The 19,713-nt window shown below is 39.0% G+C and overlaps 1 protein-coding gene and 1 pseudogene across 1 annotated transcript in view; one reads left to right on the top strand and one right to left on the bottom strand.

Moving 5' to 3' along the window:
* Positions 1-19,713, top strand: part of LOC130024623 (heme oxygenase 1-like) — a 90,126-nt gene that overhangs the window by 32,512 nt on the left and 37,901 nt on the right. The gene's annotated exons all lie outside the window — the stretch shown is intronic.
* On the bottom strand, positions 15,837-15,913 carry LOC130024976 (uncharacterized; annotated as a pseudogene).

The raw sequence follows: 19,713 nt of genomic DNA, 5'->3' as shown, positions 1-19,713 counted from the left end.
GGCACAACTCTTCGATTCCACTGTTCTTCCTGCATTAACATACACCTCAGAGACCTGGCCCTACGAAAACAGGATGAGAACGCTATTAGGGTCTCCCAAAGAGGAATCGAAAGAGCTATGCTTGGAGAATCATGCTTCACTCTAATGAGAAAAAGAATCCGGAATTCCGACCTCTGTAGATGGTTAAGAATTAGGGACGCTGTCTCATTTGCCAATGCATCGAAAATCAAATGGGCTGGATACGTAATGCGATTTAGAGATGACCTCTGGAATAGAGTCATTACTGACTGGATTTCACAGGACATCAAAAGATCGCGTGGCCGTCCACTTATTAGATGGTCAGACTTCTTTGTCTAGACTCTGAAGGATTGGTTTGAGGCTGTTCTTGTTCCTAGAACTAGCAGACGCCATTGGGCTATATTAGCATGTGACAGGGTCGAATGGAGACATTAAGGGCACCCACTCGAGCAAATCTATGAGTAAAGGGATGTCACATGATAAAGTGAAGTGATTGAAAACCAGAATGCTCAAAAGAAAAGAGAGAAAAAGAGAAAGACAGAGAGACAGAGAGAGACTGAGAGAGAAAGACAGAGAGAGAGAAAGAGAAAGAGAGAAGAAAAGTGCCTGCCACAGAGGCATGCTGGGGGATAGGGGGCAGGAAGAAAATGGGGGACACTGGAGGTGGGAAATGTACACTGGTGAAGGACAAGTGATGGAACATTGCATGACTGAAACCAATCATGAACAACTTTGAACTTAGTATCTTACAGTGATTAAATATACCAGTGCTGGCATGATGTGGAGAGAAAGGAACTCTCATTTATTGTTTGTGGGAATGCTGACAATGCAACCTTTTTTGAAAACCCATATGAGCATTGCTAAAAATACTAGAAATTAAGCTTCTATATGAACCAGCAATACTATATCTGGGAATATGTCCCTGGAGTGCAAAACCACGCAGCAGAAATAACATCTGCACTTTCATTCTAGCCCTATTCACAATAGCAAGAACTCAGGAACCTGAGGTCCTGACAGTTCCATATCACTGGTTAAAGAGACTATGGTACATCTACATAATGGAATATTGGTTAAAGAAACTATGGTGCATTTATGCCATGTATTATTATTCAGCTGTTAGAAAAACTGAAGTTGGGGCTGGAGTAATATCACAGCGGGTAGGGCATTTGCCTTGCATATGGTTGACCCAGGTTTGATTCCCAGCATCCTATATGGTCCCGTGAGCACTTCCAGGGATAATTTCTGAGTGCAAAGCCAGGAGTGACCCCTGTGCATCACTGGGTGTGACCCAAAAGGCAAAAAAGAAAAAGAAAAACCGAAGTCATGAAATTTGCTTATGAATGGATAAACATGGAGAGTACCATGCCCAGTGCAATGAGTCAGAAGAAGTACAGAACATAGAATGACTACATTCATTTGTGGGATATAAAAGTAACTTAGTATAAGACTAACACTCAAGGACAGTAGAAACAAGGTCCTTGATTCATGGTTGGAAGTCTGCCCAAAGGGCTGAAGGAGAGGGCATTTGGGATAGAGAAGGTACCATAACGACAATGATGGTTGGAAGGGAATGCTCTCAACAGAAAATGTGTCCTGAAAGTGGGTAAAGAACGAAACATGATGGCCTCTCAGTATCTGTATTGTAAAGCATAATAGCCAGAAGGGGAGGGGGGAGAGAGAGAGAGAGAGAGAGAGAGAGAGAGAGAGAGAGAGAGAGAGAGAGAGAGAGAAGAAAAGTGCCATGGGGACTGGAGCAATTGCACAGCGGGTAGGGCATTTGCCTTGCACGCGGCTGATGCGGGTTTGATTCCCAGCATCCCATATGGTTCCCTGAGCACCGCCAGGGGTAATTCCTGAGTGCATGAGCCAGGAGTATCCCCTGTGCATCGTGGGGTGTGACCCAAAAAAGAAAAAAAAAGTGCCTGCCATAGAGGCAGGATGGGGGTGGGGGTTGGGGATGAGAGGGATATACTGGGGATATTGGCGATACCAAATGTACACTGGTGGAGGGATGGATGTTGGAGCATTGTATGACTAAAACCTGATTGTGAAAGCTTTGTAACTGAAAGCCAATTGTTAAAGCTTTGTAACTGTAACTCATGGTAATTCAATTAAAAAAAAACTGATAGAAGATATGAGATCAGAGAAAAAGGTCAATGTATTACTCTCAGCAATGAAGCTATAGACAAAGTAAAATTTAAAAATAAATTAATTTTTAAAAAGGGTTTGGGTGTTAATATTTATATCTGACAACAGACTTCAACATAAATAAGGGACAGGAATGGGCATTACTTAATGATCAATAAATTTATTTAACATTTAAAAATTTGTGGGTGCCATGATTTACAATACCGTTAATGATGATATTTTATACAGTCAGTGTTTCAACACCTCACTTTCCTTCAGAGTGGCCCCATTTCTTCTATCCCCTGCCTTGTGTCCCTCTTAAACAGATATGCATCTAATGAAAGACCACATAAAGCAACTGATATTTATATTTGAAGAAATGTATTAACAGCAACAGAAGTCAAGAGAATTTAAGCAGAATTGTGATGAAGAAAATAACGAAGAAAAAATGTGATAAAGAAATGAGAAGAAATGAAAGAAATTAGTCTAAAATATGTAATTTTCATTTTTATAATAGTTTTGTTAGTATTAGGGATATATACACCTCATAGAAACTCTTAGGAAGAATTCCTCTTTCTTTGATTTCTCTGGAAAACCTTGAAAAGAAGAGATCTTCTTTGAGGGTTTGATAGAGTAAGTCCTCTTTGAAAGTTTGGTTGTAAAGGTTATAAACCGATCTGGACCTGACCTTTATTTTGGAGCAGATTTTTTTTTATTACTCTTTCAATTTTCTTACAGTAATTGATCGTTTAGGTTTTCTATTTCCTGGTGATTCAGTCATGGGAAATTTTACAATTCTAAAGCTTAATCCATTTCCTCTAGGTTCTCCAATTTAGTGGTATAAAATTGTTCATAGCAATAACTTATGATCCTTTTGAAACACATAAAATCCTTATGAAACTTATGTGTTTCTATGGTATCTGTTTTAAATTCTTCCCTTTCATTTCTGACACTACTTATTAGAATTTTCTCTATTTTATTTTTGTGTTTTACTTTGGAGTCACACTGCAAGTGCACAGGAAATACTCTTAACTTAGTGTTCGGGGTTGGCTGTCTTTTGTACTCAGGGCAATGAGAAGGGTTGAGTCTGGGCCTCCTGTTTACATGCTCTTACATGCTATCTTTGAACTATACCCACTGAGCTAACTTCCCCTCCCAGTGTTTTTCCTCTTTCCTTTGGTTTGCTTTTGTGCCACACCTGACAATACTCAGGGGTAATTCTCAAGAATTACTGCTGGCAATGTGTGGGGAGACCATATGGGATGCTTGAGATCGAACTCAGGTTAAGTGCCCTATCCACTGTCTCTTCAGTACCTCTCTTTTTTCTTTGTTTTGAGTCTAGCTAAAGGCTTTAACAGTTTGTTTGTTCATTAAAGAACACACTTTTGTATTAGCCCTTTATGGTTTTTAAATTTTTGTATCACTTATTTTCCTCTAAATTTTATTTTATCTTTTCTACTTTGAATATTATTTGTCATTCTTTTTTATTGTCTCTTAAAGTGTGAGTTTAAGTTATTTATTTGAGCTTTTCCTTGTTTCCTTATGTAAACCTGTGTTGTGATGAACAGATATCACTGATTTTTCCCACCTGGTTTTGCTTTAGCTGCGTCAACTAGATTCTGATAGCTTCTGTGGTTACTCTTGTTTGTTTATTTTTCTTCTTTGATTTTATCTTTGACCCATTGGTTGTTCTTTGAACATATGAGCCTCATTTGGTTTTCCTTTTAAAGTTAATTTCTACCTGCATAACCTCTGGTCTAAAAAAAGAAACTTGAAATGATTTTTAAATTTTGTGACTTTATGGATACTTGTTTTGTGTTCCAACAAGTGTCCTGGAAAGAGTTCCCAGAGAAGACTGTGTATTAAAGTTTTGTGGCTGGTGAGCTCTGTACAGATCTGTTAATCCCAGTCCTTCCACTTCCTCATTTAATACTGTTGTTTCCTTATTGATTTTCTGTCTGGAAGATCTGTCCGATGATGAAAGTGGGGTGTTAACATCTCCTACTATTATTTTGTGTTTTTTTTTGCTATCTCTCCTTAGGTCTATAAGTTGTTGTTTTAAGAACTTTGTTTCCCTTTATTGAGTACATAAATGTTGATTAGTCCTCTTGATCCTTTAACTAATATGCAGCATTATTCCTGTGTCTTATTATCTTTATAGTTTGTGCTTTATTTTTTTCTGATATTTGTATGCTCTTCCCTGCTTTTTTATTCCCAGGCTACCATTTGCCTGAGCCTCTGATAATCATTAAACTTCAAAAGCATCTGTTGTTTTCAATAGAATGTTAGATTTTTGTTTCTTAATCCATTCAGCCAATCTGATGCCTTTTGATTGGGGAGTTCAATCCACTAACATTGAGTAAATCATTTAGATAAATCATGTGATTTGGGGTGTTTTTGCAGTTTGTTTCTATGGCTTTTTCTAATTTGCTTTGCTTGCCCTTTAATATCAGCCTCTTGTGTGGAAATCACTCTTCAGTTAACGTTTTCTATTTTTTTTTTTTGCTGTAAGATTACCGTGTAGACTACATCTAAAGTTCACATTTACTTCCAATTTTTAGCGATAGCACAGCGGGTAGGGCATTCGCCTTACAAGTGGCCAACATGGCCGACCCGAGTTCGATTCCTCCACCCCTCTCGGAGAGCCCGGCAAGCTACCGAGAGTATTCGATATGCCAGACACAGTAACAATAAAGTCTCCAATGGAGACGTTACTGGGCCCGCTCGAGCAAATTAATTAATTATATTATTATCAAGTCGTTCACATTTATTACATTTCATATTCAAACAACAATCCCACTACCATATACCTCCCTACCACCATAAGAGGAAAGTGTGTGAAGATTGTTGTATTTCATCCTGGAGTTGGTTAAGCCCTTGTATAAGAGATTGCAAGCAAGTATGCTGAATCCAAACAAATGTGTGCTACTTTTGGTACACTAATGGGATAGAGTATAAGAGGTTGCTCCAGGAATTCTGAAATTTAGAATATTATAATAGAGCAGATTCACTCATGGGTAAGACCTATGCCATTCCCTTTTTAGCCATTGATGAGATTACATGGCGCCGGGGCAGTTTGTGGCATGACTGCCAAGCTACTAGAAAACTTGGGAGTTGTGGGGAGGAGGCCTAGTCCTGATCCAAGCAACGTTGGAGGTTTTGGTCATGGGTCCTGCATACCTGGGTTTTTCTGCAGGTCCTCTCATGGGTGAGGCTCTTTCGAACCTGTGAAGTGCAGCCTTGAGTATGACTGTGGTTGAGATCTGGAGGTTTTCAGGCCTCTAACATACAGAGCATATTAGATTATCTCTTTCTGATCCTCTTGGCCTTTTATTAAACTCCATTTACTGTTTCTTACAGTATGGATTACAAGAACCAAATACCTTTAGCTCTGATTGGCTGGAAATGTTATCATTCCTTCAAATTGCAGTGAATATCTAATTAAGGATTATTTTTTGGAAGTTCTTTTCATTCAAGACTTTGTCTAAAGCATACCATTCCATTCGTTCTGTAGAGGTTCAGTTGAGAAATCTTAGGCTAATCTTTGCTCTCTTTTAGGCAGTTTTTGGGAGACTATTTCTCTTGGATTTTTGCATATAATTACAATGAGTCTTGATATTCTTTTTGGGTGTATTTTATTTGGAGAATTTTGATTTCTTGGATTAAGGTACATGTGTTCTTAAATGAGGGAAATTCTAAGCTATTGATTTACCATCTCTTTCCCTTTCTCTTTTTTCTATCCTTCTGGAATTCCCATCATGTGAATTTTGTTCCTTTTCATGCTATTTCATAAATCTCTTTTGTTTTCTTATTTTTTCTCTTTTACTCTTTTATTCCTGTTGGGCTGTTGAGGTCACCCCTGGCATACTCAGGTTACTCCTGGTTCTGTACTCAGGAATTACTCCTAGCAGTGCTTGGGAGATCATATGGAATGCCAGGGATTGAACCATGTGTAAAGCAAATGCCCTATTCACTGTACTATTACTCCAGCCCCCATACTCTTCCTTTTTATGATTTAATCTGCCTTGTTATTGAGGTCACTAATTCCATTTTTGGCTTCTTTCACTCAATTTCTAAGTTCTTTTTTTTCTTCATTTGATAGACTCTTTAGCTTATTATTTTCCTCTTTTGAGATATTTTTCTTGCTTTCTCTTCAACCAGGTTTTCCATTTTACTAAACTGTGATAGAATTGTTCAGAAGTCTCTCTTGGGGGAACTTTGAATGCTCTGATGTGTTTGAATACCTTCCTAGGCTTGTGTTTCCCTTCACTCAAAAGGATAAAATTCTCCATTTCTTCATTATGCCTAGTGCTACATGAGGGGAAGAGTGGATTCGAATACAAGTTAACTTGAGTGATGACCAGGGCTTGTACTTATAAAATATTGTCAGTACTGTGGTCCTGAGATTATGTGGGTCTGTATACTCACAGGGCATTTGTGATTGCACATACTCTGTAGAAGTCATATACTGGGGTCCAATAGACCTGGTACATGGACCAGAGTGGCCGGTGTCTGGCAGTGCATTTGAATTGAAATCTAGATGACCTGAGTGATGATACTTCTTATCTGTTCCTCGGGGGCCTTGTCTTCAGATCATAAATGCCCCATGCTGAAACAGCACTTATAGTTGATGGGCCTGGTGGCAGTTGGGGAATCTATGTGTCTGTTCCTTGGCATTACCTCATCTTCACTGTATTCACATGTCTTTGTGCAGATAGATAACCTGTGTGGTGGTTTAGACTTAATTGGCAGCTGAGAATTCCAGCATTACATTTTCCTTCAGGAGTTGAATGTCCATGCATCCAGCTTGAGGTCTTTGATAACTAAAAAACACTTTGGAAGAGGTGATCTACCAGGTAGTAGTCAACAGTGGCTTGGAAACTGCTCAATATTGGCTTGGCAAGCAAGTATCTGTCAGTTATAAATTTGCTATTGGTATGGGATCGATAGGACTCCCCTCAGAAATGGCTTCCTCCAGCTCTACTGAGAGCAGCAAGAGAGACAAAGGCCAGTGCTGTGACTTGAACTTCCTGTTTTCGGTCACTTGCTTCCCAATTCACTGGATGGGAATAGAGTTGGATATCTGCGCCACTTAAGTGTTCTCTGTTACCTCCCTCATCCTTTTTTTCTGATTCCTTGCAGCTATAATGTGTTCACCATATTAGTATCTATGCAGTTCCATTTCTCAAAGCTCATCTATCCTGCATATCTGTCGTTGGAGCCTCTTGTAATTCCATAGAGGATTCCTCTGCTATGTGTGCTTGAGTTGCTTGAAATCGGTACCTTTGGAACTCAGGACTATAAGGTAAAGGTAAAAGGTAAAGGCCCTCCCGTTGATCATCGATTTGTTCGAGCGGGCCCAGTAACGTCTATATTCAATTTTTTAAAATTTTATTATCCTTTTTATGTAGACAAAAAACACAAATATTGATACTATTAGAGAGTTGTAATTTATCGGATAACATAGATTTAACATTAAAATCTATAAGTATAAAAATTCTTTTTTGTGTGAAAAAAAATTTTTTTTCTTTTTTTTTGGGGGGGCTTATACTACCAGGTGGGAGTATAAAATGAGGCCCTCATAACCATGCCACCTGGACTCCATGCCAGGCTGTTTTCACTTGGGGTACCCCAGAAGGAGGTAGGCTAGAGCCCTCTCTGCCCGAAGGGACCCAGCCCCAGCAGCCAACCTCCACTACCCAACCAACTGCCATGCTCCAGGCCACTTTCTGGACACATCATAAGACACTTCCCACCCATTTTCCATAATTACCACACCATGTTTGATGGAGTTCAGACAGTCGGCAACAAATCAGAGAGCCCGGCAAGTTACTGAGAGTATCCCGCTCGCACGGGCAGAGCAGAGCCTGACAAGCTCCCCATGGCATATTCAATATGCCAAAACCAGTAACTACACAGATCTTATTTCCTTGACTCTGAAGGAACCTCCAATTGTTGGAAAAGATGAGTAAGGAGAGGCTGCTAAAATCTCAGGGCTGGGATGAATAGAGACATTACTGGAACCTGCTCGAGTAAATAGAACAACAGGATTACAGTGATACAGTGATACAGTGAAAATTGTTATATCTTATTATAGGGTTATTAGTTATTTTCTAAGAATATACTAGGCTATTGGTTGCTAGTTGAGCCTTCTGTGTTACTGTTTTTTGTTTGTTTAGTTTAATCAGCTTGTATGTTACTTTCCCATCTAATTTGGGTTGCTCCAACTGGAATTTCAGTATTGAGGAATTAGGAGGTGCCCCGTGGCCACACACATGGCCTCACAGTCTAAAGAGTTCGGAGTCCATGGTCTGGGCCATTAGTGAAATGGTGGAGTCAACCCTTGGTATGGATGCTACAGTGGGGTGTGAGTGAGGCTTCCCAGGCTTTGGCAGGGCAGGTTCTAGCTGGTCCACCTCCCAATGGCACCCCAGAGTTTTCAGCCACAGGAACCATTGTGTCCATGAATTTTAGCTGCATGGCACACATCTTGGAGATTTAGCTGTGAATCTGTAGAGCAGGGCCAGTGGGTGAGTCAAATTAAAAACTATTTAATTATTTTTGAGTGTATATATTTTCATTAATGATGGTAAAGAGGGCTGGAGTGATAGTCCAGTGGGTAGGGTGTTTGCCTTGATGCGGCCAACCTGGCCGACCTAAATTTGATTCCTTCACCCCTGTTGGAGAACCTGGCAAGCTACCAAGCATATCTCGCATGCACAGCAAAGCCTGGCAAGCTGACCATGCTACTGTTTTCTATAAGCCAAACACAGTAACAACAAGTCTCACAATGTTACTGGGCCCGCTTGAGCAAATCGATGGTCAACGGGAGGACAGTGACAGTGATGGTAAAGCACTAGTTAATATCTCTGAAATCCTCATCTTAATATAAGAGATTGTATAGAGTGTAATTACTTAAATGCCTTCTTCCCACTTGGTCCTCAAAACAGACGAATTTATGGTAATTGTTGGGTACAATTTCTTTTCAAATGATCATCTGCAACTATAGTTTGAGACAGCACAACATGTATTTTTCCTCTTACTTGTCTAATTCAACTATCTGACCAGATGCATGGCAAAGGAAAACTCTTCTATATTCAAAATTAAACAAATTCTGAATCAAAATATGTGATTCTGAGGCTATTTTCATGTTCTTGAAGGGCTTATTTGTATTCAAATGTATGTTTGAGTTTTCAGATGGTTAAGTAAATGAATAAATATTTCATTCTATAAAGTCTAATAGTCTATTATTTTCTACATATCTTGTGCTTTTAGTTCTACAAATTTCTCAGTGAGATTCTGACCTTTCTGCAAAGGTGAATAGTGGGCTGTAGCAAAGTAATTCTCACAGGAGATTTACCAGGTTTCCATCAAAACTAAGCATGCTCCTCACTCTGGAATAGGCTCAATGTCCACAGCAGAGTAAGTGAGGAGAGGGAATTTAGGCATCACTTTCTACCTTGACTTTTCAAGAGCAAACCTGTTATTTTTAAGTAACTTTGAAATTCCACTTGGTGATGAAACTGAAATTGAGCTTTGAAAGCCTCCATTGAAAAGCACCAAATTACAGATGAATTTGTGTTTAAATACCAGGCTAACTAGCTTTCTGATCATTTCTCTTGGGTGAGGAGGGGAAGCATGTGCACAGAATCTGGGATGACCAGCTAGCCCATCCCCCTTTCTCCACTAGTAACCTCATTGATTTTCCCCAACATCATGTCATTTCGTATCCCAGCAAGAGAGTGTGTTTTCTATTGGCAGTGTATTATGGGCTACACTGCAAATTTAATATTAAAGCTCTCTTTCTTACTAATGTAAAATGGAAGATTTCAATGATCTGTCTTATTGGATATGAAAGTTCTGAATGGAAATAGAAGATATAATTACAGATTTCATGTAAAAGACAGGACCAGATAGATTGGAAGAAACATATCAGAAGAAGCCCAGTGCTGCCTTAAGTGGAGGATTCATTCAGTTCTGAGAAAGCATTTGGTGAAACAAATGATTTAAAAATCTCTTAAGAAGCAAAAACTCCTATTACAAAATTCTACCTTTAGTGAATTCAAACAATTTCCAGTGAAATATTATTAATAACATAGTTCTAGTTCTCAAAACATGACAATCAAACTTTAAAATAATGATTAACTTTGCCCTAATTTAGAGCCAATTATAAGTCTTAGCTAAATAAATGCTCGAAGTGGTGCATTTCAGGCTACACAGATAGCAAGTTGCTTCCATAGTTTGGTGCTGTAAGACAGTTCTGTGCATTTGTTCTGTCTACAATCCACTCTCCTCCTTTCTACACTATGCCTTATGAGAGTAACCATGTGAATATCTTGTCCAATAATTTCTAGTTGTTCCTGATCATGCGGAAAAATTGAAAAATGTAGAGATGTGTATTTTCTCTTGGTTCCATCCCTCCATATCAGGGTAACTTGGCTTGGATTCTCTACCAGATAGGACTTTTCAGGCACTTAATCTTTTCATGATGGAGATTCTTAGTGGTCTTTTGAAATTGCTCTTGCCTCTTTCTTTTTCAAAGAGATGACAGCACCCTCTTTTATTGGCAGCCTCTTGTACAACTTTTCCCTCAAGTTCTATCAATATTTTTAAAATATTTTTTTACATTACACTCATTTATAAAGTCTGAGTGGGCCATTTCTTTTTTTGTTGTTAAAATGAAAAATTCATGAAAACAGTACACTTCCCTTCTCAGAAAACTGGCAGTATTTTTGTCCCTTTAAAAATATCTTAAAATACAGAGAAACTTCATTCAACCTAATTTTGGGGTTTATGGCAGAATAAAAAGAGAAGCACAGATATTCCCATATGTTCCCTGCCCTTACATCTACATTTCCTGGCCCATTATCAGCAACCCTCATCAGAATGGCATCACGCTTTCTATAAAAAGTACAAAAATATTGTGATGGATGTATATTATTATACATTTATCCAAGCCCGTAGAATGTGAAAGACCAAGAGAGAACATTAATTTGAACAATAGGCTTCTGGAAATTCTGATGTGTCAGCATAAGTCCATCAATTATAACAAATTTATTACTATTTGATAATGGAGAGGCTGGTTATGCATATGTGGGGAAGGCGGGAAGGTACGTGGGGAACCTCTACATACTGATCTTATTTTTGCTTTGAATCTAAAACTAATCTAAAAATATAAAACCCTTTATAAGGAGAAGAGCAACTGATTCATTTATTTTAGGTCTCAAGAATTTATGAAAAAAATTCAAGAATATCTATATTTTCACTGTGGGATAACTACCTTCTACCTAAATGAAGAATATAAGTAATTAAGAATAAGCACAGAGAGATTTTTCAGACACCATAAATTCCTGTTAGCAGGTGAAGTTGGTTAAAAAACAATGGTTTACACATATGCATCTATATCATCTCTATAGTCTGAAACCAAAAAATTCTAAGAACACTGCTTTACCATGAGGAAAGCATGAGTACCCAAAAACAACTGGAGTAAAGTTTTCTGAGATATTATTTCCTTCCAGTGCTCGAACAACTATAGTGACAGCTTTGCTAATGTAGCTTAACCTTTGTGTTCACATTCCTGATACCTAGGAGAGCCCTATCTCCTGAGGCAAATCTCTCCAAGGTCAAGTGATTTAATAATTTAGAAAGCCCTTCCTTCCAAGGAACCCCACTCTGCCTCTCTGTGACTTCCACTGACCCCAGTTCAGCCCTGGAGGAGAACATAAAGTGAGTCTAATCTGATTCCTCCCTGACAGTCTTTCCGAAGGTGAAGTCAAGTTATCATGTTCTCCCTACATTGCTTCATCCCCAGGCCAAAGTCCCTCTTTTCTACTAGTGGAGGTATGAACCACTGGACACAAAGTTCATTTATCATTGTTCTGAACTAACAGTATGTTTGAAATATGATGTGGCCTAATCCAGCCCCGATTGATATACATTTCAAATATTGTATTTCTATTAAGGTTGCTTCAAAGTACTTACCTTTCAAACAGACCACAATACAGTTCAATGCCAGATATAGGAAAACACAGCATTGAATGTGAGGCAATTATATGACCTTATAGGCACACTGACATCTTACTCATGTGGTTAAAATTATATCACATGATTATGTCTTTTTAAAAAAAACATTTGATATAAAAAAGATTCAAAAACTCTATCACAAAATGGGAAGAGGAAATGAATAGACACTTATCAGAGGAAGACAGGCAAATAGCCAGTAGGCACAGGAAAAAATGCTCAGCATCACTTATCGTCAAAGAAATCCAAATCAATACAACAATGAGACATCATTGGGAATCACACCAGTGGGAATGGCCCATTATCAAAAATCACTGTCACTGTCACTGTCCTCCCATTGTTCATTGATTTTACTCAAGCGGACCCAGTAACGTCTCCATTGTGACACTGGTTACTGTGTTTGGCATATCGGATATGTCACAGGTAGCTTGCCAGGCTTTGCCGTGCGGGCGAGATACTCTTGGTAGCTTGCCGGGCTCTCTGAGAGGGACGAAGGAATCGAACCTGGGTTGGCTGGGTCGGCTGCATGCAAAGTAAATGCCCTACCCACTGTGCTATCACTCCAGCCTGTTATCAAAAAAAGTAGATGCAATTTGTGTTGATAGGGATACGGGGTAAAAGAAACTCATCCACTGCTGCTGAGAATGTTGTCTGATACAACCCCCGTGGAAAACAGTATGGAGAGTTCTCAGTAAACTTAGAATTGAACTGTCATATGATCCAACAATTCCACATTTGTCACCTACACCAAGGACATAAAAACATTCTCTCAAAAGGTAATATAGGAACCGTTATTCCTTGCTGCACTCAGCACAATTGTTAAGATATGGAATTACTATAGGTATACAATGACAGATGAATGAATTATGGAAATGTAGTGCATATGCACTGCATGGATTATGGAAAACCATGTAGTTGCAAGGAATGATGAAATCATGCAATTGCTGTAACATGGCTGGAACTGGAAGATATGTTGAATGAAGTAAGCCAGAAGAAATATAAGCACAGGATGATCTCACTTATCTGTGGAATATAGAATAATGGATGAGGAAATGTACGGTAGTAAAGGGGAAGGTATATATCACCCCTGACCCCAGTGTTTAGAGAAGAGGGCAGAGGAGGAAATAAATCAAGAGGTAGAAGAAAACAGGAAGTAATGGGTTACAGGCATCAGGGCGGTGATGTGGGAGAGAGATAGAGAGATACAGCCATATATCCAAAACACAGACTCAGCAAAACTGAAAACATGAGATCTAAGCTGCGGCCACTAAAACTTTGCAATATGACTGTCAGGTTGGCAGGTGGGAAGGGGGAGGAAATCTGGGAACACTGACAGAGGGAAGTTGACTGGCAGGGGGATTGGTGTTGAAATACCCTATGCCTAAAATGCAACTATTAATAACTTTGCAAAACATAGTTCTTTAATAAAAAATGAAAAATAATGATATATCGAAAACAGTTGTCACTGTCACTGTCACTGTTCTCCCGTTGTTCATCAATTTGCTCGAGCGGGCCCAGTTACATCTCCATTGTGGCAGTTGTTACTGTGTTTGGCATATCTAATACATCACAGGTAGCTTGCCAGGCTTTGCTGTGCGGGCGAGATACTCTCAGTAACTTGGAAGTGAAAACACCTCTTATTTTCTTTAATTGAGGGGAAAGAGAACTGGGAAACAATATCTCAGGCGTAGTAAGTACAACCTAAATTTGCATTAGTTTCCTGCTCCTACAATGACTCCTTTTTTTCCAGGCACCACTCACTAGCCCCCAGCACATCAACACAGGCTGATTGAACACAAAAATGTAACCCCTCACTAGAGAGCAGAGAATCACCAGGAAATGGTCTGGGCCCCAAGTACTACTGGCAGGGATCTCTGAATGGCTGGGGATCAAACTGAGGTCAATATTCATTGAAGGCAAGAGTCTTATCCACTGTACTACTTCTCTGGGCCCCCCAAATAGCACTCTCTTTAAAAGTTTTTTTTTTTTGTGTTGTTTTACTGATTCACCATGAGATGTAGTTACAAGCTTTCATGTCTGAGTTGCAATCACACAATGATCAAACACCCATCCCTCCACCAGTGCACATTCTCCACCACAAGTCTCCTCAGTATGCCCTCACCTTTCCCACCTCCCCCTGCCTCCATGGCAGACAATTTCCCCCATACTCTCTCTCTACTTTTGGGCATTATGGTTTGCAATGCAGATACTCAGAGGTTATTATGTTTGGTCCTCTATCTGATTTCGGCACACATCTCCCATCCCGAACGATTCATCCAACCAACACTTTCTTAGTGATCCCTTCTCTATTCCAGTTGTCTTCTCTCCTTTGCTCATGAGGCAGGCTTCCAGCTATGCAGTAATCTTCCTGACCCTTACATCTACTGTTGTTGGGTGTCAGATTCATGTTATTTTATACTCCACAAATAGGTGCATTCCTTCTATGTCTGTCCTTCTCTTTTTGACTCATTTCAAATAGCATGATATTCTCCATTAAATTATAAGCAAATTTAATGACTTTATCTCTCCTAATAGCTACATGGTATTCCATTGTGTAGATGTATCAAAGTTTCTTTAACCAGTCGTCTGTTCTTGGGCACTTGGGTTGTTTCCAGATTTTGACTATTGTGAACAGTGCTGAAATGAACACATAGGTACAGATGTCATTTTTACTGTGCTTTTTTGCATCCTCAGGATATATTCCCAGAAGTGGTATTATGGGGTCATATGGAAGCTCAATTTCTAGTTTTTGAAGGACTGTCCATATTGTTTTCCAGAAAGTCTGGATAGTGGGCATTCCTACCAAGAGTGAAAGAGTGTCCCTTTTCCCCCACATCCACACCAGCACTGGTTGCTTTTGTTCTTTTGAATGTGTGCCAGTCTCTGTGGTATGAGATGATCTCTCATTGTTATTTTGACTTGTATCTCCCTGATGACTAGTGATGTGGAGCATTTTTTCACGTGCCTTTTGGCCATTTGTATTTTTTTGAGGAAGCTTCTGTTCATTTCTTGTCCCCATTTTTTGATGGGGTTGGAGGTTTTTTTCTTGTATAATTCTACTAGTGTCTTATATATCGTGGATATTAATTCCTTATCAGAAGCCCATCAAGCTTACTTATTGAAGCCCACTAAATAGCACTCTTGACAGCTGTTGATGTCCAGATTCTGTGCTAGATTCCTTACAGATAGAACCCTGAGAAACAGCCGGTGTCAGATATGCCTAGACAATAGACTCCTGCCCTGCTCATTTTCTCTTTGAGTAGGGTTTTGTCTTCACAAAAGGAAAGCTGTCTTTTCTTCTCACAAAAGGCAAACATGTCCCAATCAGAACAGTTCCTGAAATAATTCTCAGCTCTGTTTAGACTTGGACTCTGATTTCCTTTGTGATAGAGGCACTTGAGTTTCAAGAGACCCTTGTCTTCTACAGAATAGTCAATAGGCCACTCTACTTTCTGTCGCATGGATACCTGACGCTAGTTTGTTTGGGTTTCTGTCCTGTCTTGTGGACAGAGGAGAGCTGGATGCATGGTTTAGTAGTTTCAAACTAAAATCTGGAACTGGAAACCTGCTCTGATATTTGCAGACCCCAGCAGATGTCATTCTTTTCCTGGTCCTCATGGGGTCTCTATTCCAGTGCACTGAGACTTGGCAGGGGCCACCATGGCTCAGGCAGGTCATACTGTTTTATTAGCAATAATCACACCTCAGAAAAACCTCACTGGCTACAATAATACCACAGCACAAAGCTAGTCATACTGTTCTAAAACAACCAATGTCTTTAAGCCCATGAGCACCCTGAGAATCAGCCTTGAGACCACTTAGCTCCCTCATCCTGGACATAAACTTTCCTGAATAGGAAACTAGCAGTACCCATATTGGACTTTTTCCCTTATATGCTGAATGGCCCTTTACATGAAAAAGTAAGATTATCTTGGCATGAGAAGCTAAGCTAGTGGAGAAAGAGAAGCAGTTATGAATTTAAACTCACTCATTTTTAAAACAGTCACCTGATCATAAAGTAAGAGAATTAAACTTCTTCCATTCCTGGGCAAGATATATATATATATATATATATATATATATATATATGCTCATATTTCTCTGTTACTTAGTTGAGTAAAAAATTACCCAACATGTCGTTTTTGAGGGAAAACAAAACAAAACAAAGCAAAAAACCCAGTTCTTCTGTCTTGAAGTGAAGAACTTGAGAACATCTTCCTAAAGCATGTTGAATCAGGAGAGTATACCCTGAATCAGCCTGGGTATAACTTTTTAAGGTTTTCTGTGCTTTGCAAAAGGTTGGCTGCTCCAAGGAACAGTTTGCTGTGGCCTCCTCTGCCATCTGCTTCTGTTATATGAACAGAGGATTCTGTTTTGGGTGACACATTCTGAAACCTGATATTTTCTGTTTAATTGGGTAAGGAAATAAATGTAGCTTGGTAATCTCAATGGATATTTAACCATTTTCAAGAAATAATGAACCACATATAGTGTGCTTTAAAAAAAGAAATGGGCTGGAGCGATAGCATAGCAGATAGGGCCGTTTGCCTTGCATGCGACCAATCCGGGTTCGATTCCTCTGCCCCTCTCAGAGAGCCCAGCAAGCTACCAAGAGTATCTCGCCTGCATGGCAAAGCCTGGCAAGCTACCTGTGATGTATTCAATATGCCAAAAAAAAAAAAAACCAGTAACAGGTCTCACAATTTGTTGTGAGACGTTAATAATGCTCACTCGAACAAATCAATGAACAATAGGAGGATAGTCCTAAAGTGCATAAAAAGAAGTGATAACTGAATGCTGCTTGTGGTTTCCACAGGGACTAGGAAGATCAAAGGCCTACTTCTGAAGCAGGAGTGAGAAACTCATGACCACATTTCTTAGAATCAGTTTAAACTTCTGTTCATTTTCTAGAAAAAAGGATCTTTAGCTCGATTACTTTTTACTCTCTCATCTCTGACTCTCTGTGAGGCCTTATATGATTATCAATATGGATATTGCTATCCCCTTTGTTGTAAAAAGTAATCTGAGTCCCAGAGGTATAAGATGAGTTGCTTAAATTCACATAAACACTTGAACAAAAATAGGCCCTCAGAAATGTTTGTTGTAATGGTTGAATGAATATATGGATTACTAAGCAAACAGTTAATAATCAGCAAGGTTACAGTCTGAGGAAATGAGAATTTTTGGCTCTGTGTTCCAGTTTTTTTCCATTACACTATTTAAAGTATATGTTAATAGGTTAGCAAGAAAGGAATGTCCATTGGAACTTATACATATGTATACTTATAATCTTTTTTTTCCCCTGTAGGCAAAGTCTATTTATATCCTGTTGGTCCAAGCTCAGTAGAAGGTGGTTTTTTTAAATTTTTTTTTAGTGAGACACCATGAAGTACAGTTGTAGACTGTATATAGCTAAAGCAATTCTTGGGAAAAAGAAAATGGGAGGAATCAACCTCCCTAACTTCAAACTCTACTACAAAGAAGTAATAATTAAAACAGCATGGTACTGGAACAAAGGCAGAGCTGTAGACCAATGGAACAGGGTTGAATATACTGACATCTCCCCCCAAGCAAACTACCATCTAATCTTTTATAAGGGGGCAAGAAAAGTGAAATGGAGCAAGGAAAGTCTCTTTAACAAATTGTGCTGGCAAAACTGGATGGCTACATGCAAAAAAGTGGGCTCAGATCTCTGCCTAATGCCATGTACAAAAGTACGATCAAAGTGGATTAAAGATCTCAACATCAGACCAGAATCCATAAGGTACATTGAAGACAAAGCTGGCAAAACCCTCCATGTCATTGAAGCTAATGGTATCTTCAAAGGTGTCACGCCACTGGCCAAGCAAGTGAAAACAGAGATAGATAAATGGGACCATCTTAAACTAAGAAGCTTCTGCACCTCCAAAGAAACAGTGACCAAAATACAGAGACAGTCTACAGAATGGGAAAAGATATTCGCCGAATACACATGCGACAAGGGGTTGATATCAAGGATATATAAAGTACTGGTTGAACTCCACAAGAAGAAAACATCCAACCCCATCAAAAAATGGGGCGATTTTTTTGAAGAAATCCTAATGGCTAAAAGGCACATGAGAAAATACTCCACATCATTAATCATCAGGGGAATGCAGATGAAAACCACAATGAGATATCATTTCACACCCCAGAGACTGGCCCACATCCACAAGAACAAAAGCAACTGGTGCTGGCACAGATGTGGCGAGAAAGGGACACTCCTTCGCTGCTGGTGGGAATGCTGACTGGTTCAGCCCTTTTGGAAAACAGTATGGATGATTCTCAAAAAATTAGAAATTGAGCTCCCATTTGACCAGCAATACCACTCCTGGGAATATATACCAGAGAGGCAAAAAGATAGTCGAAGTGACATCTGCACTTGTTTGTTCATTGCAACACTCTTTACAAGAGCCAGAATCTGGAAAAAACCTGAGTGCCCGAGAACAGATGACTGGCTAAAGAAACTTTGGTACATTTACACAATGGAGTACTATGTAGCTGTTAGAAAAGATGAAGTCATGAAATTTATATACAAGTGGTACTACATGGAAAGTATCATGTTAAGCGAAATGACTCAGAAAGAAAGAGATAGACATAGAAAGATTGCATTCATCTGGGGAACACCCAATAGGAGAGAGAGAACTTCTAATCTTTTAACAGGTAATAGGAAATAGGTAATAGGTCATGATATTAACTTTCTGAGAGTCAGAAATTTGGTAAAATTGTTTTACATTTTCTTTGTTCATTAAGGTTTTACATGTGTGCTATTCTATGGTGATCTTTCTTTCCCTTTTCCATTGGTGCTTTAACTCCAGATTATAGCTGCAGAGAATTCAGTCTTTCTCAACAGTTTTTTCCTCAGTATTTCTCAACAGTTTTTCTCATAATAAAAATTTAAATTAATTTTTAACTATTCCCAATTCTTACCACTGATTTCTCTACTATACCCACAAATTTGTTATATTAAAACAGAAGGATGCCATCTCCCTCTCACCCACTCCTGGTGAGAATGTTGTCTGACTCAGCCCCTATAGGATCCCCCCTATGGAGATTCCTCAGAAAAGTTAGACTGGAGCTGTCATACAACCAAGCAATTCCACTTCTTATCTATCTACTCCCAAGACAGAAAATCATGAATTTAAAAGTACATATGCTCACAATTATTAATTGCAACACGTAGTGCAGTAGGTAGGATACAGAACCAACCCAGGTGTCCAACAATAGGTGAGCATTGACAGATGGAGGTGTGGTGTGTATATATACACACATATATGTGTGCATATGTATTTGTGATATATAGAATAACAGGATAAGAGAACACAATGTATCAAAAGGGGGGATATCTATATTACCTTTGACCCTAGGAAGAAAAAATTCGAGTAGGGAGATTAAGATAAAAAGGTGCCAGAGGACAGGGACCTTGGGCACATCAATGATGTAGAGGTAAGGTATATTTATATCTCTAAACCACAAAGCCAGAGAAACTTTGATCATGAGACATAAAGTATATAATATCTATCTTCAATG

The sequence above is a fragment of the Sorex fumeus genome, unplaced genomic scaffold, assembly GCF_029834395.1.
Source record: "Sorex fumeus unplaced genomic scaffold, SorFum_2.1 ptg000029l, whole genome shotgun sequence".
NCBI classification, from domain to species: Eukaryota; Metazoa; Chordata; class Mammalia; order Eulipotyphla; family Soricidae; genus Sorex; species Sorex fumeus.
This window is presented reverse-complemented; position numbering and strand designations above follow the sequence as displayed.